The sequence below is a fragment of the Parasteatoda tepidariorum genome, chromosome 1 (assembly GCF_982258835.1).
Source record: "Parasteatoda tepidariorum strain Cologne lab strain chromosome 1, Ptep-v5.0, whole genome shotgun sequence".
Taxonomy (NCBI): domain Eukaryota; kingdom Metazoa; phylum Arthropoda; class Arachnida; order Araneae; family Theridiidae; genus Parasteatoda; species Parasteatoda tepidariorum.
In genome coordinates, this window is record NC_141755.1 from 132,898,277 (window position 1) to 132,920,721 (window position 22,445).

At 29.0% G+C, this 22,445-nt stretch overlaps 1 pseudogene across 1 annotated transcript in view; it reads left to right on the forward strand.

Annotated features, from left to right (window-relative positions):
• LOC147816994 (voltage-dependent calcium channel subunit alpha-2/delta-3-like) overlaps window positions 1-11,976 on the forward strand; it is a 46,866-nt pseudogene extending 34,890 nt beyond the window's left edge. The window contains exons 18-22 of the transcript XR_015429776.1: window positions 936-981; window positions 2,875-3,024; window positions 4,354-4,435; window positions 11,002-11,116; window positions 11,737-11,976. The product of XR_015429776.1 is annotated as a voltage-dependent calcium channel subunit alpha-2/delta-3-like (transcript). The remainder of the gene's footprint in view (window positions 1-935; window positions 982-2,874; window positions 3,025-4,353; window positions 4,436-11,001; window positions 11,117-11,736) is intronic.
• Window positions 11,977-22,445: the final 10,469 nt, after the last annotated feature.

Sequence of the window (22,445 nt, forward strand, 5' to 3'; positions counted from 1 at the left end):
AATCGAGACATAGTTTATAAGCATTTAGGTAATGATAGAAACAGCTTTATATTATACTTTAACCTTTTTATTATTTTTGTGCTACTTTTAGTTATGGAAAAACATATGTATATTTATAATGACCGATGCATCAGCAATTTTTACATACAGGATATTACTTCAAATTTATGTATCTATCTCTGTTGAATTAGGATCAATATTATAAAATATTTGGATAATTGAAAAAATTTAAAACTCACGCAACATGAGCTTCCTTGGATAAAAAGTATGATTAACATAAATAATTCATTTTTTGATTAGTTGTTATCTCTCAAAAGTTAAAACTTAATATTTAATATTCTATTATACTTAGCATGACCTAATAAGATTTCATTTGTTATTTGCTGAATACCTATTAGATTGTCACAATAATTTTCTTTTTTAATAGTTCACTATCTGTTATTTTCTACTTTTGACATTTGTTTTCTATTTAAACTCTTCCTCGTATTATCAACAAACAATGCATTTTCATTAATTTGTTATTTTTTAACTATTTTATGAGGATTATGAGTTCAAATTTCTTTAATGTGCACAATCTTGCTGATGGAAAACCTTTTTCGACTTGCATGCAGAAGAAAGAAAGTTATAATTGATCATAGAGATTAATCATTTGTCTAAATAATGTTTGGAGAGTTACTACTATTATTTTAACACATTGACTAGTTTAAACTAGCTTTCCATAAGTAAAGAAAAGGTGCTGAATTTTTTATACTCCTTTTCTTCATGGTTTATATTTATTTATGTTTAGAAAATCAAAACTAATGTAAAATTCTTCTACTTTTTTTTATGTCTTCATAATTTAACTTTTTTTAAATAAAATTTTCATTTCAAATCATTCTTGTATTTTTATTTTTAATTTGTTTGACCGTTCACATAAATTATTTTCTTTGTTTTAGGGATGGACTTTTTTCGTGGTGATAACTGGCGAGTCCATCCTGATTGGTAAATATCGAGATTCAAACTCAAATTAACATGCTAATACTATTTATTCATTTATTATTATTACTTTCTCTCTGTTTATTAAGTCATTGTGAATAAACTTACTAAAGGCATGTATCCCTTAAAATTTTTAGAAATATTTTTTGAAATTCTTCATGCATTGATAATGAATGCATTAACTCTGCCCATGAATCTTTTTTAAAATATTTTTAATTTTAGTCATATACTATATCTTTGTTTATAAATTTGTGCATTTTGAAGAAAAATTCAATTGATAATTAGATGTTCTTATTTTCTTTGAAAATTACAATAGACTGAGCTCTAATTATTTCATTTTTATTCGTGTTTTATTGAACAATTTTCATTTTTAATAATGTTTTAATTCAACAGTTTTAACCAATCAACTTTTAGGCTAAAGTGTTTTAGTTAAATTTAAAAAACTAAAAGGGTGATAAGTAGCTAATGCACAGCTCTATACTTTGCAAAAGTTTTTATTAATGAACAAGGGGTTCGCAAACCCTGCTCACCATTGCTCTTCAACCCATGCAGGGCCTGTGCTAAGTATTTGCCACCTCACAAAATGTGATAAAATCGTGAATTTGATGAATTAAATTGTGTTTTGCCAAATTATTTTTTCCACTGGAAAGAAAAATTTATATTTAACTCGACCCTCAAAATGAATTTTTCTAAACAAATCAATATTTTTATTCAATTGCGGTAATTTTCGGGGATGCGCAACATAACCAATTAGAATTGGGTCCAAATAATATAAGCTTAAAACAAATTACCGTAAAATAATTTTCTGTGAGAAAAAAAAATTAATCATGAAAATTTAAGATTTGCATTTGGCAAAGACTTCGAAAAATTGGCAAATACTTAAGATATTTGGTTAATTTACTGGCTAATAATTTGAAATCTTTATCGCAGGCCCTGCCATGGAATAATTTTCTCTGTTAATTCTTTTGAATCATCTCACAAACAACTTGTTTAGCTTGCTGACTAGATAATGAAGCATTATAGTATATTATTCTTATTCATGCAGTATTTCAAGGACTATACTCTGGCTGCAAATGTATGCTTGAAAAAAGTTATTTCCTTCCTTTATACAAACATTCTGAATTGAATTTATCAAGTAGTAATAAAAAACTATTGTTGTAATTTTTTTTAATAACTTAAATTATTTACTAATAGTTATTATGATCAGTTACAAATAATATCATAATCGTTTGTATAATTTAAAATTAACAATTTGGCACTGGCAACTTATGCTGACTTGCCATTTTTTATTTATTTTGGGAATGACACACTTTAAATTTTTAAAAATTCTACATTTCCACTTAACAAAGGCATAAAACTTTTCTTTCATATGTGTTTAATTTTGTTTAACTTAGATATCCAAAATATAAGTTTGAAAATGACTAGTGCAAGTCATGGAAATGTTTTGCATTTACTTCTGTCTTTCTTGCATATTTCAATCATCTGTATTTTACTGATTTCTTAACTGAATGAAAAGGAACATAATTCCACACATTTAGGCCTAAAAAATTTATTCAAAAATTTTCATTTATGTCGCGATAAATAGTGGCGAAAACTGAATTATTCTATGACTTTTGGTCCTGATCCTCAAATTTCATTAAGTCATTGCTATTTAACTTAGTGCTCGCGATCAGGAATTATTCGTGTTTCGTTTCTTGATGCAATTGAGGCATTGTTGTGGCCAACAGAAAGAAACGAATCCGTCCCTTTTTTTAGGGTTATGTTAGCCTTTTATGCGTACAAAGTATTCATTTACAGATGTATATTTATTCCAATTCTGTATTTTTTTACACTTAATTTTCTACTGTTTACCATTTTTTCATTATGTAATACATTTTTGTTAATTTCTGTTTATATTAGGGTATATTGTGAAAACCCCCAAAAAGAGGATGATGGTTATAAATCTGCTGAAGACAGTATTAGAACGTTTTTAACTGACTCTCTTGCTAATCAAAATTTTAGATGGAGAACAAGCACCACCCGTCCTTCCAATATTTGACAAACCAATATGTGAGTGTATAAATGTTTATTTGATTTCGTAGGTATTAAATAATTATTTGTTTGAATAAAACTATTTGCTTTAACTAAAAACTTTTATAAATTTTTAGTTTCTTTGCCATTAAATCTTTATGTATCAATGTAACATTGAAAATTTCTCGTTTTGAACCCATTCTTATTTTATATTTATTTAATTTTGTAGATATTAAATAATTATTTGTTTTAATGAAACAATTTGTTTTGACTAAAAACTTTTATAAATTTTTAGTTTCTTTGCCATTAAATCTTTATGTATCAATATAACAATTGATACATAATATTGATTTATTTGAGAAATAAGCACTTAGTTATGTAATACAGTTTAACAGTTGTAAAATTTCTCTTTGTTAACCAATTCTAAAACCATAAAAAATGAGGTCACTTTCAAGTAAGAAAACTGTAGTATTTGGAAGAACATTTGTTTTCTATATTGCATAATAGCTCATAACAAGACATAAAAGCAAAATCAGGAACATACTAATGTCTTGAGGACAGACATTTATGTAATTTAAATAATCACTTCAAGAAAATTAAGACATAATTAATTCAACTGGATAACTGGTTCTTAAACGGGTTAAATTTAAAAAACACTAGCTTAGTAAAGTTATTTGTAGAATCAATAAAAATCAAAGTTTTGAAGAAAAAAATGTCTGTTTTATAAACTTATTGCAAATGTTACATTTTTAAATTTATATCTTTAAAATTAACTATTATACCTGCACTGATTGTTGAAACGATGGATAGATGAATATATTTTTTTCTGATTGGAAGATATAACAATTATTTAATATTAAATTTAAAATTATGGAACACTAGAGCTCTGTTTATTCCTGTTGAGCTCATACTATATTTTAATTAAAAAACTTAAATAAAGTTTGCTATTTATTATTTGTTTAATTTTTGCATATTAATAAAAATTGTAAATTGTTTGCTTTGTAGCTGCAGTTAAATTATTGAAATTGTGAAAATTTCTGATCTACAACACACATAAATATATTTTGCAATAAAAAACGGTTTTTGAATTATTTAAAGGAACATTTTGCTAGTTGCACCCCCTGAGAAAAATTTCTGCTGATGCCCTTAACTCCTAGGTGACTTTCACTAACTACTGATTGGAAGCAAACGTATTACATTTATTAATATTACTTTTAACTATCTTCAAATTTATCTATATTATTATGACATTGCCAAAAAAGCAAACCCACTGCTTTTATTCTTTGTTTTGGAACTGAAAAATATTTCTTTCTGTTATGGTTAGCCTATAAAAATTGAAATCATTAAATATTTCCTTCTTTGTTTTAGGTGAAAAAGATTTAATACAAAGTCTGGTGTTTGATGCTAAAGCAACTTCTGTTGAATGTGAAAAAATGACTTCAATGGATGAGTAAGCAATAATTTTTTCATATTATTGATAAATCATAAGAATGAAACATATTCTTCATGAAGAAACAATTATAATAATTGATAAAGAATTTAACGAAAAGATTATTCTTTTATCAGCTTCCTTCAACATTTTTAATTTTTGTTTGAAACGTATGATGTTTACATTGGTTACAGGCAGCCATTTTCGTTAAATAACATACCTCCAAAGAAATACTTAGCAAAAATAAAATTAATAAGAATGTTATAAAAACTATGAGTTTTTATTCCAAAATAAGCCACTTAATCACATTACAAAAGAGTAAATGCCACCTTCAAATGAAAAAAACAAGATTCATGAATTAATTGAACGTTTGTACAGAAATTTATAAATGTTATGAATGCAAACAGGTGTGACTCCGATTTTCGTATAGGAACACAATATACGCTTCAAAATCTCTATAATGAAAAGTGATCAATATTTCACCCTCTTTTTGACTATAAAGTAGACCTGACTACTTAGGGTAAGAATAAAGTGTCCTTTTTTTGATTTATAGAGATTTATTGGCATAAAACTATTATAATATAACATCAAACTAAATATTAGCTTGAATTATTTCCTGGAGAGAATGTTTACTTCAAAAGCACATAATAATATTTAACCTCTGTTTTTGAAGTAATTTTCTTAGAAGTAAGCAAAAAGATAAAATTTCAGGTGCTATATTAAAATGAACAGTTCAGTTCGGGCTCTCTGGTGGACATTACAATAACATTACGTCTATGGAATCGAAAAGCTTGTGATACTTCATATATTGGTCGTTAAAATGGAAGGGTTGTAGTAATAGAGAGAGTTGTGCTAACGAGCGTTAATTGTCTTAATTTTTACTAGTCAGCAAAACTAAGAAAGTTGAATGCTAGTTCTGAGCACTAACATATTTTTACAAAATTTTAAGCAAACTTCTTGTCCTGGTATTATTTTCAGTAAATAAACGTCTTGATTTGGATTATTTTATGCTAATTTTTTTATTTCTGTTACTTCCCTTAATTTTTCATTTTTCTCTTCTACTAGCTGTATTCCAATGAAGTAGTTTTGTTTGTCAAACATTATGTTTGAAATAATTTTGCAAAATTTTATTATTCTCTTATCAATAAGCTCTTTAAGGAAATAAAAAAATAAGAACTGAAATCTGTAAAATATTTTTTTTTAAATGTTTATCAAATCTGTGATCATTATGCCTGATTACAGGGTTGCCACAGGCGACCAAAATGCCACTATTTGCAACTATTTTAGGCGTAGGCGACTATGGCAACTTTTCTGGCCTGAAAAGGCTAAAAAAGCAACTATTTTCAAGAAAAGGAAACTATTGGGTCACTTTTCTGTACTCCTAGAAATGTTTTTTTTTTCAAGCATAAATTGGTGAAAGAAAATAAAAAATAAAAAATGTTAAAAATTTTGAATTGCAAATTTGAGTCTTCACTTTTTAATTCGTTCAATCTGCACAAATTCCATTGTAAGTCTATTTCATATCTCGATCACCTTTTTAATGATTATCACTAAAAAATTCTGCATGATTTTTCTAATTTTTTTTTAAAAAAAAAAAAAAGAAATTTTAACGGTATTACAATGCATGAATTTCGAATTTTAGTAATCACTTTTTATATATATATATATATATGGGCAATTTCATATGTGACGGAATGACGTTTTGACTTGCATGATGACAATTAATTGAAGTTTCTATGCATCTAATTTCAAATAAACATTATTTTTTCTCATGGATATCATTATTATTGGTATAATGTGATTCATAAACTAAAAAAAACGAATTTTGTATTTTTTTTTATTTTTAATTTCATGAACTTTTTACTTGTGTGACGGAATGACATTTTGGCAACCAAGCTTTCGGCATGCCGCTTAGAACTGGTAGTTTCTGTGAATTTTGCAACTATATTATTTTCCTGAACCAATTTTTACTTTTAGTATAATGTGTAAGCAATGTAAATTGTGAATTTGGAAAATTAGCCTCAGGTTGGCTAGCAGTTATTAACATCTATTTGCTGTGACGGAATGACAAAAAGTTTAGTGGAAGAAAGTCTTCATTTAAAAAATGTTTTATTAACATGTAAATGATAAACAGAATGTAACAGATAAACAGAATTAATATTTACGTAAGAATCAGTTAAAATTTCAACAATTTGAAAATTAGGTTGTCTCAGAAGAGGTTTTATATCTAACTTGCCAATGTCACGTCCTATCTTCGTTCTCAGGAAATTTATGCATAAATCAATTTTTGTCCCATGTTCTTTAAATACTTTAACATCTAAATCGTCTTTGTTTATCAAAGTAATTTGCGCTGCATATAAATGTGCCTTCTTTTTTTTTCGCAGTATGGGACAATGATTAAAGAGCCGACCGCATACTCCTCAATCATATTTTCCATTTCCTCTTCAAAACAGTGGCTTTTCAAATCATACACTTGGTTTTGGTTAAAATTAGAAAGCATTCCAATTTTGATGATTCGCTTCTCAACTACATGAGCATCTAGTGTAGGTCTCTTGTTCCTGGCAATGCTAATGTAGCAAGTGTCTAGATGAAGTCATTCTCTTTTGCCCTCTCTTAAATAGAATAGCTGGACATAAACAAAACTTCAACGATTTGTTGCTTCGACTTTATGAAATCATAAAATTCTTTTACATATTATGTGCCGTTTTACAGCAGCCAACATCTTGTTTGGCTTTTTAGAACAACATCACAATTACATGGTATTTATAGGTGCATGTGCTGTGAGGTATTAAGGAAATACACTTAACAAAAATGAGAATAAGAACAAAAATTAGATAAGACACACTTTACATCAATATATGCTTCTTTATGAAAAGCCTCTTTTAAGGTCATAAGTATATATTGCATCTGCACTCTTCGTTACTCTGTCAGAGTTTGTATTATGACTGAATCCTTCATACTTGGGGGCTTGTAACTAACATCATCTTGACAGTAAAATTTTTTTAACCAAATTAAACAGCTCATCAACATTACTTTTTCAACATTACATTACTTTTCTTTTGAGTTCGATGTTCTCACATAAAGACTGAATTAATTTTTTTACCTCTATTGGTGATTTTGGAAGTGAGTGTACAATATTTTTTATGGTGAGTGTACATTTTTTTTATGGCTTTACCAAGACTCTGCAGGAATTTGTATAGGGAATTTAAATTATTTGTATGTGAAGAGATTGGTAGAATTTGATTTTTTCTTTGTTTACACAATCTCTGCACAACAGCGTTTGCACTTCTGAGTTTTTTAAGTCCAACTTTTGTCGCGGAAGCTTTCTTCTCTGCCTTTCTTTCTCTGTTTTTTTTCTTCATCATATCATGGGGATCTTGGTCTTTTTCAACATTTTATCTGTCTTTCAACTGCTGTTTTAGCCATTAGGTTAATTGAAAAAAAAATAATTCCCTAGTTTTTGACTAAGCTTCTCAAGGACTCGTTTTGTCATTCCATCGCCGATAATGTGTCATTCCGTCACGCTAATTATTGGAAGTTAATAATCAAATGCATAGAATTTTACAATTTCTCATTGATTCCTATGCCACATCTGCTTTATATTCCAAAATATACACATTTTCATTCAAAAACGCAGTTGCTATTTAAAAAAATATACTAAAACATGTGACGGAATGACACAAAAAAAAGTTACTTTTATTTAATATATTAAACTTAAAATGACTTAAAGGCTATGTTTTAAGTGTTTAAATTTTGTACTATATGCTTATTTTTATCAAAATATTGCAAAAGAAAGATACATTTCTTTTATTTTATAAGTATTTTTCAAGAAAACAGTTTGAGCACAAATGTGAAGAATTCACTTGTCAGCCATGTGATTACTTTAGAATGCTGCCAGATTCAAAAAACTTAAAATTATCAAAAATTAAACAGTAATATGTAGACTTTGGCTATTTCTGAACATATTTTTAAAATTAAAATATGCAATTCATAAAAAAAAATTTCACTTAAAAGTTGACACTTTCGTGGAATTGCCCATATATATATATATATATAAACATTTATATGAAAATTATCATATTTGCCACCAACTTGACTGAATGGATGATGGTATATGACAATTAAGTCATTAACAAAATTTTAGTCATATTTTTGATGAATTTTTGTTCTTATTAGGCAACTATTTTCCTAGTTTTTGGCTACTATTTTCATGCTTTAGGCTACTAAAAGCAACTATTTTGTTCATTTTTTTCTGTGGCAACCCTGGGTATGTTTTCAGCCTTGAGTTCCCAAAATAGAATACCTCTACGCTTACTCTTTAACAAAGACATTTTATGAAACCGAAAGAGTTTTAATTCTTTTATTAATATAAAAGTATTTATAATTTTTGTATTATATATATATATATATATATATATATATATATATATATATATATATATATATATATATATATATATATATATATATATATATATATATATATATATATATATATTCTTGAATTTCCTCTTTCTTACTTTCCAACTGCTCTCATCCCTGATTCTTAAAATATAAAACAATTTTAAAAAGTTAACATTTTATAAGTTCTACTATCTTTATTCTCTACTATCATTATTTAAGTAAAGATTTTTGATATCATTTTTTTTAAAATAAATTGATAATTTACTTATGAGCTCATTGTTATAAAAAAATTTGTAAATTGAATATTTCACATACATTCTTTCTTTTAAACTAAGTCATTTATCTAAATGTTGTAAATATTTTCAAATTTCGTTTAACAACAAGTGTTTATTTCTAAACACAGATAAATATTAAAAGTAATATTTATTGCATTTCTAAATTTTTAGTATATCATGAGTTTTGTTAATATATCATAGGTATCACAAGTTTTTCATATCATCTTTGAATTATATCACTTATTTTTTTTAAAAGAAATGAGTCTGTGTTCTTAAGCTTTATAATTAGTTTTTTTTTTAATTTTTTATTACCTACTACTTGTTATTTGCTAAAATTATTTTCATAATTTGTTTTTCAATGAGAAGTTTCATATTATGTATTTTGTGAATTTGCTGTTTATTTATACGTGAAGAAGATGGTGTTTTGGCTGAAGTTTTCAGTTTTTCACCTGCCTAATATTATACCCAACTACAATTTTTGTGTTGATGAATTTTTTTAACAAAATATAATTATAATTTAAATGTAAGTATAATTTTTAAAGATAAGTTTTAATTAAGGAAATAATTACTTTAAACCTCAGTGATTTTAAAACAATATTTAAATTGCAATTTTTATTCTGATCATATGATTCATTTTTTATGATTGGCCATGAGAAACATAAAGAAAATATCGGGTGTTGCAACTTTAAAAAATTGAAGGAGAAGAAATTTATGTTAGAAAATTTGTTAATAAAGACTTTTTAAACTATGATCTAAATTAGCTTTCAAATTTATTTTTGATGTATCTAGAGAAAAAATTCTATACCTTGAAGGGAAATTTATTTCAAAAAACAGTAATTATTTTGACACATCAGTTCACTGAGTTTACTTCATTGCTCACTGAGATCTGTATTATTTATTATAATGAATTCATGAATTAAGTGTAAATAATTACCCTATTTTTATTCAATATATGATTTTAAACTATCCATTTTTTTTTTTTTGTAAATGTTTTACACAATGAATGTAAATGTTTAGTATTCTTTTAGTATTAAATGAGAAAACAAGACTCACAAAGAGTATTATGAAAATATTTCTAAATTTAATATACTTCTATTTTTATGAGATAATAGCAAAGTTGATATTTCCAAAAGAAATTTTCATTTATGTAAAAAAAAACTTTGGGGGGGGGAGTGTTTTCAGGAAAAAAAAACATTATTTGACGAAATTTTTTAAATGCTTTATGTGTATTTTTAATAGGTTATTTGTCTTAATTAAGGACAATTGCTTGTTACCTAATCGTTCCCCCGTTGGGTCAATATTATTTTTTAGCTATTTTTTGTTAAATTAAATTTGTTTTTTTTTTTGTTCAGAATTTGTTTTTATTATTGTAATTTTTTTATTTAAAAATGTTTAGCAAAAATCTGCATTACTCACAAAAAGAAATCTTATGGGTAACTTCTGTGTCTAGAGCAGCCATTTTTACTAAATATTCAGATTGCATTTTTAATCTCTAGAATGCAATTGTTATATATATATATATATTCAAAATGAAGATAAAACAAAGGATAATAATAGACATAGGAAGAAATAAAGGGGGGAATAATAAAGAGAAAAAAAGTTATTTCTCCCTTTTTTTTTCTTTTCTTCTTATGTCTATTATTTTCCTTTGTTTTATCTTTATTTTGAACTTATCTAATGAGTTCTGTTTACTTGCAGCTTATGCACAATAAATGAAAGTTATTGTTTTTCTTAACTTTCTTCGTGTTTTCTTGTATTTATTTATTTTGTTGTGTGTGTGTATATATATATATATATATTATTGTTGATTCAATGTGTTGAACTGTTTTATTCATTACACTATAAAACTTAACATTATAATTTTATAACTTGTAATATTTCATTACAGCTATATATTGTTTCTTTTAGGAATTGGTGTATAATCAGAGAAATATTTTTCCAATGATAGTAAAATCTCGTGAACTTACTGAAAATATTCTTTGTAAAATCAAGACTATATTTTCTAATCTTGGTGATGCCAAAGGTATGTTTTTTTAAGATTAATTCATTGCAGTTTTGAATATAAACAGTAAGGGCTAATAATGTATAGGTAGAATCCTTTTTATTTATCTACGATTATTTTTTTAATATATTTGACTTATTCAATTTGATTTTTAAAATTCATTTTAAATTGCGATTATTGGGAATTTCTGTTCTTATTAGGCATGTGTTTCTTCTGTTAATTTGCAGAATTCCGCGATTCTCAAGATTATTGATTAACGGACTTTCGTAAATCAATAATTTATATTTCAACAAAATTTTCTCGGAATTTCGCTAATCAAAAATTTTAATTTCACCACTTACACAAAATCTCCTTAACATGAAATTTATACCTCCTTTACAAGCACCTTTTTTTTTTTCATTCGCTTTGAAGAATATCTCTGTGCCATAACAAGTCAAAATTTAGTCATTAATTTTGTTATATGTATTAGATATAATTGTAAATATTTTAAATTCATAAAAAATAATTAAGCTCTTCATTATTTGGCATAGTTGTCAGATATTAATATAATTTATGTCTTAGATTAGATTCTGACCCACTGCAGAACTTTAAGGTAACATGATTTAAATTTTTTTATCAAGAAAAATGCTTCTATTTTACAGCTGAATAAGCAGACAAGACTTTTAGCTGCTCCTTTTCTCAGGATGTTGCCACTAGTAGCTGTCATAAACCTTATGTGATTGCACCATCATAGAGTCAAGCTGTCTACCAATACTCTTTGTATATTGTATAAGAACTTTTTTTTTTTGTGTCCTATTTTGTACTTTTTACATATATGCTGTACTCTTACTTACCACTAAAAAATAAATAAAAAGGTAAAAATAAAAATTATCAAAAGAAAATGTATCTCATTTATTTATCATTTCTTGAAGATTAAGGGAGAGCTGCTACTTTATAGAATATCTATCCAAGGTACTTAGTTCACTTTATATACAAGCTTACTACTATTTCACTGCAACTGTTTCAGTTGAAATAAATTTCAATTTAGAATTTAATGCTACTGTATTTAATTTAAAACTTCTTAAATTTAGAAAATATGTCCAATAGTACGTTAGTAGAAGTCATTTGATTGAAACACTGATAAGTATTGAACAATAGAACACTTGACTTGAAGAAAAGCCACAGTTTTGGGAAACTAACTTTTATTGAAGAACACAACAATTTTGTGTCACTTGGATGATTGTTCTCTCTCTAAAAATTAAATATTGTACCCTCTTTCCCTGCCTAAGATCTGTTTTTATCCTTCCTCTCGGCAACGACGTTAGATATATATAAAAGAATGCATCAACGTGACACATCAAAAAAAAAGCAAGATACTAAAAGAAAGAGCCAGAACAGATTTAAAAAGACATATTGTTACCTCAAAAGGCATAATATAGAATTTATCATTTAATTCAGTCAATTGAGCATAAAAATATTATACAATTGTATAAACTTAAAATACAATATTCTGTTAATCTTTAAAGACATTCTAATTTATAAAATTTGAAACACAAGAAAGATTTTTTTTTTAAAGTAGCTGACTCAATTTTAACTGTTAGTCTTTAAGATGACTTTGTATGAATGATGTGCCAGATATTCCAAAGATTAATATTTTTCAGAAATATTATTTCAATGCCCACCACTTTTGGCAACATATGGCACGTGACAGGCACTATTGTTTGTTTCTGTTTTGTGGGTCCCATTAAGGTGGATCAACGTCACCATTAAAAGGACAGATAGATTACACCTATGCACTAAGCGGGATTCGAACCCAGAACCTGCCTGGTACAAGACCAATTACAGCGTGGTCAACACTTTAAAAAGCATAAAACACCATATTTGAATTAATTTATTAACACAGAAACTGTTCTACACGAACAGTTTCTGTGTTAATAAATTCGATTAAAAACGCAGTGTGTTAATAAAATCGATTAAAAACACAATAAAATTGGACATATATCCAAATTTTAGTACAGTATTTATTTCAAATCAATGCTTGAAATAGGTTAGGATCAGTTACTTTGATTTTGAACCAATATGAAATTTAAACATAAAATGCCAATTCTCTACATGTAATTATATTCTTCTCAACAAAAATTACAAATTCAATAGTATACAAATCTTACTTTCTGCCTTAAATTAATTGTTATAAAAATAAAAGTTGTGTTACCTGCCATAGTAGGCAAAAAAGAAACCAAACTTGATTTGCAGAATTTTTAAAAACAATTGTACAAAAACGGCTCCTTTTTTTAAATTAACTTTTATTGAGTACACGCTTAAGTACATTAATATTGATAAAAGTGATCCAGAAATTAAGCACTTAATATACTTTTTATTACCATTTAAAATATAATTGATTTATTCTAAGAAGAAAGAATACAGTTTTCCACTTTATTAAAAAAAACAAAGCACTATTAATTCAGGTTACGAAGTAGCAGTAAAGCATAAGCAAATAATTCATATAATGAGCATTAAACGGTTCAACTCTATTTAAGTTGATTTGAAATGAGGTCCAGAATCTCCAAAGACAGTATTTGGCGCTTTTAACAAGTAATAAAGGAATAAAGTATAAATGCCCTTTTAACACAAAAAAGACAGTCTTACAGTAACAATATTTTATGAAATCAGACACAAAAATGCACTTTCTCTGAGTAAACCAACTTTTTTTTTTAGTGATGTAGATGTCTGACCCCCAAGATATTGGGGGCAGCCGGAACTCTGGAAATATGCTTCCAATAGTTTGGACAGACGAGAATTCCAAAATTTGGATTCCTTCATGTTAATTTTTTTTTTTTTTTTTTTTTTAGTACTTTTTAAACGAATTGAAAGATTTTTGTTCACAGTTGTAAAATTCGTTTATTTTAATTTAATTCCACTCAAAATATATCTTTTAGTAAATGATCATTGGTTTTTTATTTAATATAAGTCTTAAAATTTTTGAATTGTATAGTAGATAATTTTTTTACATCATTTTAAAGAATGCAATTTTAAATAGCAAAATCGGTCAATTAGTGAAAAGTTAAATTTTGAAAAAAATTTCTACCCTGCAGTTCAATTTTTCGACTATTATTAAATAAAATAATTAGCATTTACTATAAGTTATATTTTGCATAGAATTTTCTTTTGGATAAACGATCTTTATAACTGAGAGCAAAAATTTTTCAAATTCTTTTTATAAGTTTTCGCGATATGGTGAAATACACACAAAGTAAAATTTACATTAATTGTTCTAAACTTTGGACAGCTCTCTTGACGAAACTATTGGGACATTACCTCCCAGAACTACAACGTACTGCTGTGCTAGTTTTGGAGCTCCGTCTTTCGATAGCGCTATGCATACTCTCCAGAAAAACTTTAGTTAAATAGCAGATATATGAGAACGATAAAGTGTAAGCTCGATCACATTTTCATTATTTATTCATTTTGTACACGAAACTAGCGTTAAGGTAATATATTAAACTTTTTTAAATGAAAATCTATAATCCAAAAGGCAGAGCCGTTTTGGGGGCCCTCGGCCTGTCTTCATCAGGGGGCTCTTTATGAATAATATCAAAGAAAAAATTTTACTTTTGAATAATTTTAAGAAAGTAAAACATTTATACATTATTATAAAAGCTTTAATTACATCATTTTCATCAAAAGTTTAAGATAGCAATACTTTTTGAGAGGTGAAGCCTTCTATCACATTGCTAAAATCATTTTCCAGCACATCATATTCAATGCTCATGATGACTCATTCTTTCTTAAGTCATTTTTTACCAAATTTAGTATGGAGAATGAGCGTGCGCCACTGCATCTAGCTATCATGAATGACAATTGTCCAATGTCACGCTTGAAAAACATATGACAAATGTCAATGTATGGAAAAGTGTCTTCGAGATTGTTGTTTTTTACTATTTTATGCATCTCTTCCAAATTTATCTAATTTATTCTCCTAGGCCAAATCATGCTTGAAATGTTTTAATTATAGCTCTTACTCCTTTTCGTTTATAATACTGGCTTAAAATAATCAAAATTTATAACGGTGAAGCGTTAGTTCCTCGGACTTTATTTTTTATTCCATTATGCGATCTTTCACTAAGAAAGACACTTGATTTTAAACACAGAACACATTTCGCATGCTAAACTGTCGTGAAAATATTGTAAAAGGAGTTTAATAAAAATAATATAATACAAATAAAGTAATTTTTCAGGATTTTTCCAGTTTTTAAGAATTATTTGAAATTTCGCGAGTAAAAAGAATTATTTTTTCATATAGGATCCATTAATATATCGAAAAACACATTAAAAATATAATATAATAATTAAAAAAAAAATTTTAAAAATTGACCACAGCCGGGTTTTGCACCCGCGCCACCTCGCTTAAGGCGTAAGTCACTAGCATGCGGTCTTAGCCGTTGAACCACGTTTATACGGAGATAAGGCTACTACATAGCTTCAAGTACCCTCTCCCGGTTAGCTAAGAAAAAATACTTGAGGGAACTTCGTGGCCCCCCTATATGGTCTATAAAAAATTTTCTCGGTAGGGTGGTTTGGGACATAGAGGCCAACTATCAGCCCGAGTTTGAAAATTATAGCTTTATATTAAAGGGAGTTAGACGAACTTGAAATTTGAGCCTTTTTCCCGCCATTTTTTTTTTATTATTATTTATTCCTTTATGCGTTCTTTCACCGAGAAAGACGCTTGATTTTAAACATAGAGCATTTTTCGGATGCTAAACTTTCGTGAAAATATTGTAAAAGGAGTTTTAAAAAAAATGATATAAATAAACTAATTTTCCGGGAATTTTCCAGTTTTTAAGCTGTATTTGAAATTTCCCAAATAAAAAAAATTTTTTTTTGCATGTAGCCTCCCTTAATGTATCGAAAAACACATTAAATAAATAATATAATGTAAAAAAAAACAAAAGAAAAAAATATAAAAAATTTTAAAAATTGACCTCTGCCTTGGTGGTTCGAACCTGCACCCCCTCGCTTAAGGCGTAAGTCACTAGCACGCGGTCTTAGCCGTTGTACCATGTTTATACGGAGATCAGTCTAATACATAGCTTCAAGGACCCTCTCCCGGTTCGCTAAAAAAAAATACTTGAGGGGCCTTTGAGGCCCCCCTATATGGTCTATAAAAATTTTTCTCGGTAGGGTGGTTTGGGACATATAGGCCAACTTTCCGCCCGAGTTTGAAAATTATAGCTTAATATTAAAGAGAGTTAGACGGACTTGAAATTTGAGCCTTTTTCCCGCCATTTTATTTTGTATTTTTATTTATTCCTTTATGCGTTCTGTCGCCAAGAAAGACGCTTGATTTTAAACATAGAGCATTTTTCGGATGCAAAACTTTCGTGAAAATATTGTAAAAGGAGTAAAAAAAATGATATAAATAAACTAATTTTCCGGGAATTTTCCAGTTTTTAAGCTGAATTTGAAATTTTTCGAATAAAAAAAATTATTTTTTGCATGTAGGATCCTTTAATGTATCGAAAAACACATTAATTAAATAATAAAATGTGAAGAAAACAAAAGAAAAAATATAAAAAATTTTAAAAATTGACCTCAGCCGGAGTTCGAACCTGTACCCCCTCGCTTAAAGCGTAAGTCACAAGCACGCGGTCTTAGCCGTTGGACCACGTTTATACGGAGATCAGTCTACTACATAGCTTCAATTACCCTCTCCCGGTTAGCTAAGAAAAAATACTTGAGGGGACTTCGTGGCCCCCCTATATAGTCTATAAAAAATTTTCTCGGTAGGGTGGTTTGGGACATAGAGGTCAACTTTCAGCCCGAGTTTGAAAATTATAGCTTAATATTAAAGGGAGTTAGACGGACTTGAAATTTGAGCCTTTTTCCAGCCATTTTATTTTGTTTTATTATTTATTCCTTTATGCGTTCTTTCACTAAGAAAGACGCTTGATTTTAGACCTAGAGCATTTTTCGGATGCTAAACTTTCGTGAAAATATTGTAAAAGGAGTAAAAAAAATAATAATATAAATAAACTAATTTTCCGGGAATTTTCCAGTTTTAAAGCTGTATTTGAAATTTCTCGAATAAAAAAATTTTTTTTTGCATGTAGGATCCTTTAATGTATCGAAAAACACATTAATTAAATAATAAAATGTGAAGAAAACAAAAGAAAAAATATAAAAAATTTTAAAAATTCACCTCAGCCGGGGTTCGAACCTGTACCCCCTCGCTTAAAGCGTAAGTCACAAGCACGCGGTCTTAGCCGTTGGACCACGTTTATACGGAGATCAGTCTACTACATAGCTTCAAGTACCCTCTCCCGGTTAGCTAAGAAAAAATACTTGAGGGGACTTCGTGGCCCCCCTATATGGTCTATAAAAAATTTTCTCGGTAGGGTGGTTTGGGACATAGAGGTCAACTTTCAGCCCGAGTTTGAAAATTATAGCTTAATATTAAAGGGAGTTAGACGGACTTGAAATTTGAGCCTTTTTCCCGCCATTTTATTTTGTATTTTTATTTATTCCTTTATGCGTTCTTTCACTAAGAAAGACGCTTGATTTTGGACCTAGAGCATTTTTCGGATGCTAAACTTTCGTGAAAATATTGTAAAAGGAGTAAAAAAAAATAATAATATAAATAAACTAATTTTCCGGGAATTTTCCAGGTTTTAAGCTGTATTTGAAATTTCTCGAATAAAAAAAATTTTTTTTGCATGTAGGATCCTTTAATGTATCGAAAAACACATTAAATAAATAATATAATGTAAAAAAAAACAAAAGAAAAAAATGTAAAAAATTTTAAAAATTGACCTCTGCCTTGGTTCGAACCTGCACCCCCTCGCTTAAGGCGTAAGTCACTAGCACGCGGTCTTAGCCGTTGTACCATGTTTATACGGAGATCAGTCTACTACATAGCTTCAAGTACCCTCTCCCGGTTAGCTAAGAAAAAATATTTGAGGGGCCTTTGTGGCCCCCCTATATGGTCTATAAAAATTTTTCTCGGTAGGGTGGTTTGGCTCATTATGGCCAAATTTCCGCCCGAGTTTGAAAATTATAGCTTAATATTAAAGGGAGTTAGACGGACTTGAAATTTGAGCCTTTTTCCCGCCATTTTATTTTGTTTCATTATTTATTCCTTTATGCGTTCTGTCGCCAAGAAAGACGCTTGATTTTAAACATAGAGCATTTTTCGGATGCAAAACTTTCGTGAAAATATTGTAAAAGGAGTAAAAAAAATTATATAAATAAACTAATTTTCCGGGAATTTTCCAGTTTTTAAGCTGAATTTGAAATTTTTCGAATAAAAAAAATTATTTTTTGCATGTAGGATCCTTTAATGTATCGAAAAACACATTAAATAAATTATATAATGTAAAAAAAACAAAAGAAAAAATATAAAAAATTTTAAAAATTGACCTCAGACGGGGTTCGAACCTATAACCCTCGCTTAAGGCGTAAGTCACTAGCACGCGGTCTTAGCCGTTGTACCACGTTTATACGGAGCTCAGGCTACTACATAGCTTCAAGTACCCTCTCCCGGTTCGCTAAAAAAAAATACTTGAGGGGCCTTTGTGGCCCCCCTATATGGTCTATAAAAATTTTTCTCGGTAGGGTGGTTTGGCTCATAATGGCCAACTTTCCGCCCGAGTTTGAAAATTATAGCTTAATATTAAAGGGAGTTAGACGGACTTGAAATTTGAGCCTTTTTCCCGCCATTTTATTTTGTTTCATTATTTATTCCTTTATGCGTTCTGTCGCCAAGAAAGACGCTTGATTTTAAACATAGAGCATTTTTCGGATGCAAAACTTTCGTGAAAATATTGTAAAAGGAGTAAAAAAAATGATATAAATAAACTAATTTTCCGGGAATTTTCCAGTTTTTAAGCTGAATTTGAAATTTTTCGAATAAAAAAAATTATTTTTTGCATGTAGGATCCTTTAATGTATCGAAAAACACATTAATTAAATAATAAAATGTGAAAAAAACAAAAGAAAAAATATAAAAAATTTTAAAAATTGACCTCAGCCGGGGTTCGAACCTGTACCCCCTCGCTTAAAGCGTAAGTCACAAGCACGCGGTCTTAGCCGTTGGACCACGTTTATACGGAGATCAGTCTACTACATAGCTTCAAGTACCCTCTCCCGGTTAGCTAAGAAAAAATACTTGAGGGGACTTCGTGGCCCCCCTATATGGTCTATAAAAAATTTTCTCGGTAGAGTGGTTTGGGACATAGAGGCCAACTTTCAGCCCGAGTTTGAAAATTATAGCGTAATATTAAAGAGAGTTAGACGGACTTGAAATTTGAGCCTTTTTCCCGCCATTTTATTTTGTATTTTTATTTATTCCTTTATGCGTTCTTTCACTAAGAAAGACGCTTGATTTTGGACCTAGAGAATTTTTCGGATGCTAAACTTTCGTGAAAATATTGTAAAAGGAGTAAAAAAAAATAATAATATAAATAAACTAATTTTCCGGGAATTTTCCAGTTTTTAAGCTGTATTTGAAATTTCTCGAATAAAAAAATTTTTTTTTGCATGTAGGATCCTTTAATGTATCGAAAAACACATTAAATAAATAATATAATGTAAAAAAAACAAAAGAAAAAAATATAAAAAATTTTAAAAATTGACCTCTGCCTTGGTTCGAACCTGCACCCCCTCGCTTAAGGCGTAAGTCACTAGCACGCGGTCTTAGCCGTTGTACCATGTTTATACGGAGATCAGTCTACTACATAGCTTCAAGTACCCTCTCCCGGTTCGCTAAAAAAAAAAATACTTGAGGGGCCTTTGTGGCCCCCCTATATGGTCTATAAAAATTTTTCTCGGTTGGGTGGTTTGGCTCATAATGGCCAACTTTCCGCCCGAGTTTGAAAATTATAGCTTAATATTAAAGGGAGTTAGACGGACTTGAAATTTGAGCCTTTTTCCCGCCATTTTATTTTGTTTCATTATTTATTCCTTTATGCGTTCTGTCGCCAAGAAAGACGCTTGATTTTAAACATAGAGCATTTTTCGGATGCAAAACTTTCGTGAAAATATTGTAAAAGGAGTAAAAAAATGATATAAATAAACTAATTTTCCGGGAATTTTACAGTTTTTAAGCTGAATTTGAAATTTTTCGAATAAAAAAAATTATTTTTTGCATGTAGGATCCTTTAATGTATCGAAAAACACATTAATTAAATAATAAAATTTGAAGAAAACAAAAGAAAAAATATAAAAAATTTTAAAAATTGACCTCAGCCGGAGTTCGAACCTGTACCCCCTCGCTTAAAGCGTAAGTCACAAGCACGCGGTCTTAGCCGTTGGACCACGTTTATACGGAGATCAGTCTACTACATAGCTTCAATTACCCTCTCCCGGTTAGCTAAGAAAAAATACTTGAGGGGACTTCGTGGCCCCCCTATATAGTCTATAAAAAATTTTCTCGGTAGGGTGGTTTGGGACATAGAGGTCAACTTTCAGCCCGAGTTTGAAAATTATAGCTTAATATTAAAGGGAGTTAGACGGACTTGAAATTTGAGCCTTTTTCCAGCCATTTTATTTTGTTTTATTATTTATTCCTTTATGCGTTCTTTCACTAAGAAAGACGCTTGATTTTAGACCTAGAGCATTTTTCGGATGCTAAACTTTTGTGAAAATATTGTAAAAGGAGTAAAAAAAATAATAATATAAATAAACTAATTTTCCGGGAATTTTCCAGTTTTAAAGCTGTATTTGAAATTTCTCGAATAAAAAAATTTTTTTTTGCATGTAGGATCCTTTAATGTATCGAAAAACACATTAATTAAATAATAAAATGTGAAGAAAACAAAAGAAAAAATATAAAAAATTTTAAAAATTGACCTCAGCCGGGGTTCGAACCTGTACCCCCTCGCTTAAAGCGTAAGTCACAAGCACGCGGTCTTAGCCGTTGGACCACGTTTATACGGAGATCAGTCTACTACATAGCTTCAAGTACCCTCTCCCGGTTAGCTAAGAAAAAATACTTGAGGGGACTTCGTGGCCCCCCTATATGGTCTATAAAAAATTTTCTCGGTAGGGTGGTTTGGGACATAGAGGTCAACTTTCAGCCCGAGTTTGAAAATTATAGCTTAATATTAAAGGGAGTTAGACGGACTTGAAATTTGAGCCTTTTTCCCGCCATTTTATTTTGTATTTTTATTTATTCCTTTATGCGTTCTTTCACTAAGAAAGACGCTTGATTTTGGACCTAGAGCATTTTTCGGATGCTAAACTTTCGTGAAAATATTGTAAAAGGAGTAAAAAAAAATAATAATATAAATAAACTAATTTTCCGGGAATTTTCCCGGTTTTAAGCTGTATTTGAAATTTCTCGAATAAAAAAAATTTTTTTTGCATGTAGGATCCTTTAATGTATCGAAAAACACATTAAATAAATAATATAATGTAAAAAAAAACAAAAGAAAAAAATATAAAAAATTTTAAAAATTGACCTCTGCCTTGGTTCGAACCTGCACCCCCTCGCTTAAGGCGTAAGTCACTAGCACGCGGTCTTAGCCGTTGTACCATGTTTATACGGAGATCAGTCTACTACATAGCTTCAAGTACCCTCTCCCGGTTAGCTAAGAAAAAATATTTGAGGGGCCTTTGTGGCCCCCCTATATGGTCTATAAAAAATTTTCTCGGTAGGGTGGTTAGGCTCATAATGGCCAACTTTCCGCCCGAGTTTGAAAATTATAGCTTAATATTAAAGGGAGTTAGACGGACTTGAAATTTGAGCCTTTTTCCCGCCATTTTACTTTGTTTCATTATTTATTCCTTTATGCGCTCTTTCGCCAAGAAAGACGCTTGATTTTAAACATAGAGCATTTTTCGGATGCAAAACTTTCGTGAAAATATTGTAAAAGGAGTAAAAAAAAATGATATAAATAAACTAATTTTCCGGGAATTTTCCAGTTTTTAAGCTGAATTTGAAATTTTTCCAATAAAAAAAATTATTTTTTGCATGTAGGATCCTTTAATGTATCGAAAAACACATTAAATAAATAATATAATGTAAAAAAAAACAAAAGAAAAAATATAAAAAATTTTAAAAATTGACCTCAGACGGGATTCGAACCTATACCCCTCGCTTAAGGCGTAAGTCACTAGCACGCGGTCTTAGCCGTTGTACCACGTTTATACGGAGCTCAGGTTACAACATAGCTTCAAGTACCCTCTCCCGGTTCGCTAAAAAAAAATACTTGAGGGGCCTTTGTGGCCCCCCTATATGGTCTATAAAAATTTTTCTCGGTAGGGTGGTTTGGCTCATTATGGCCAACTTTCCGCCCGAGTTTGAAAATTATAGCTTAATATTAAAGGGAGTTAGACGGACTTTAAATTTGAGCCTTTTTCCCGCCATTTTATT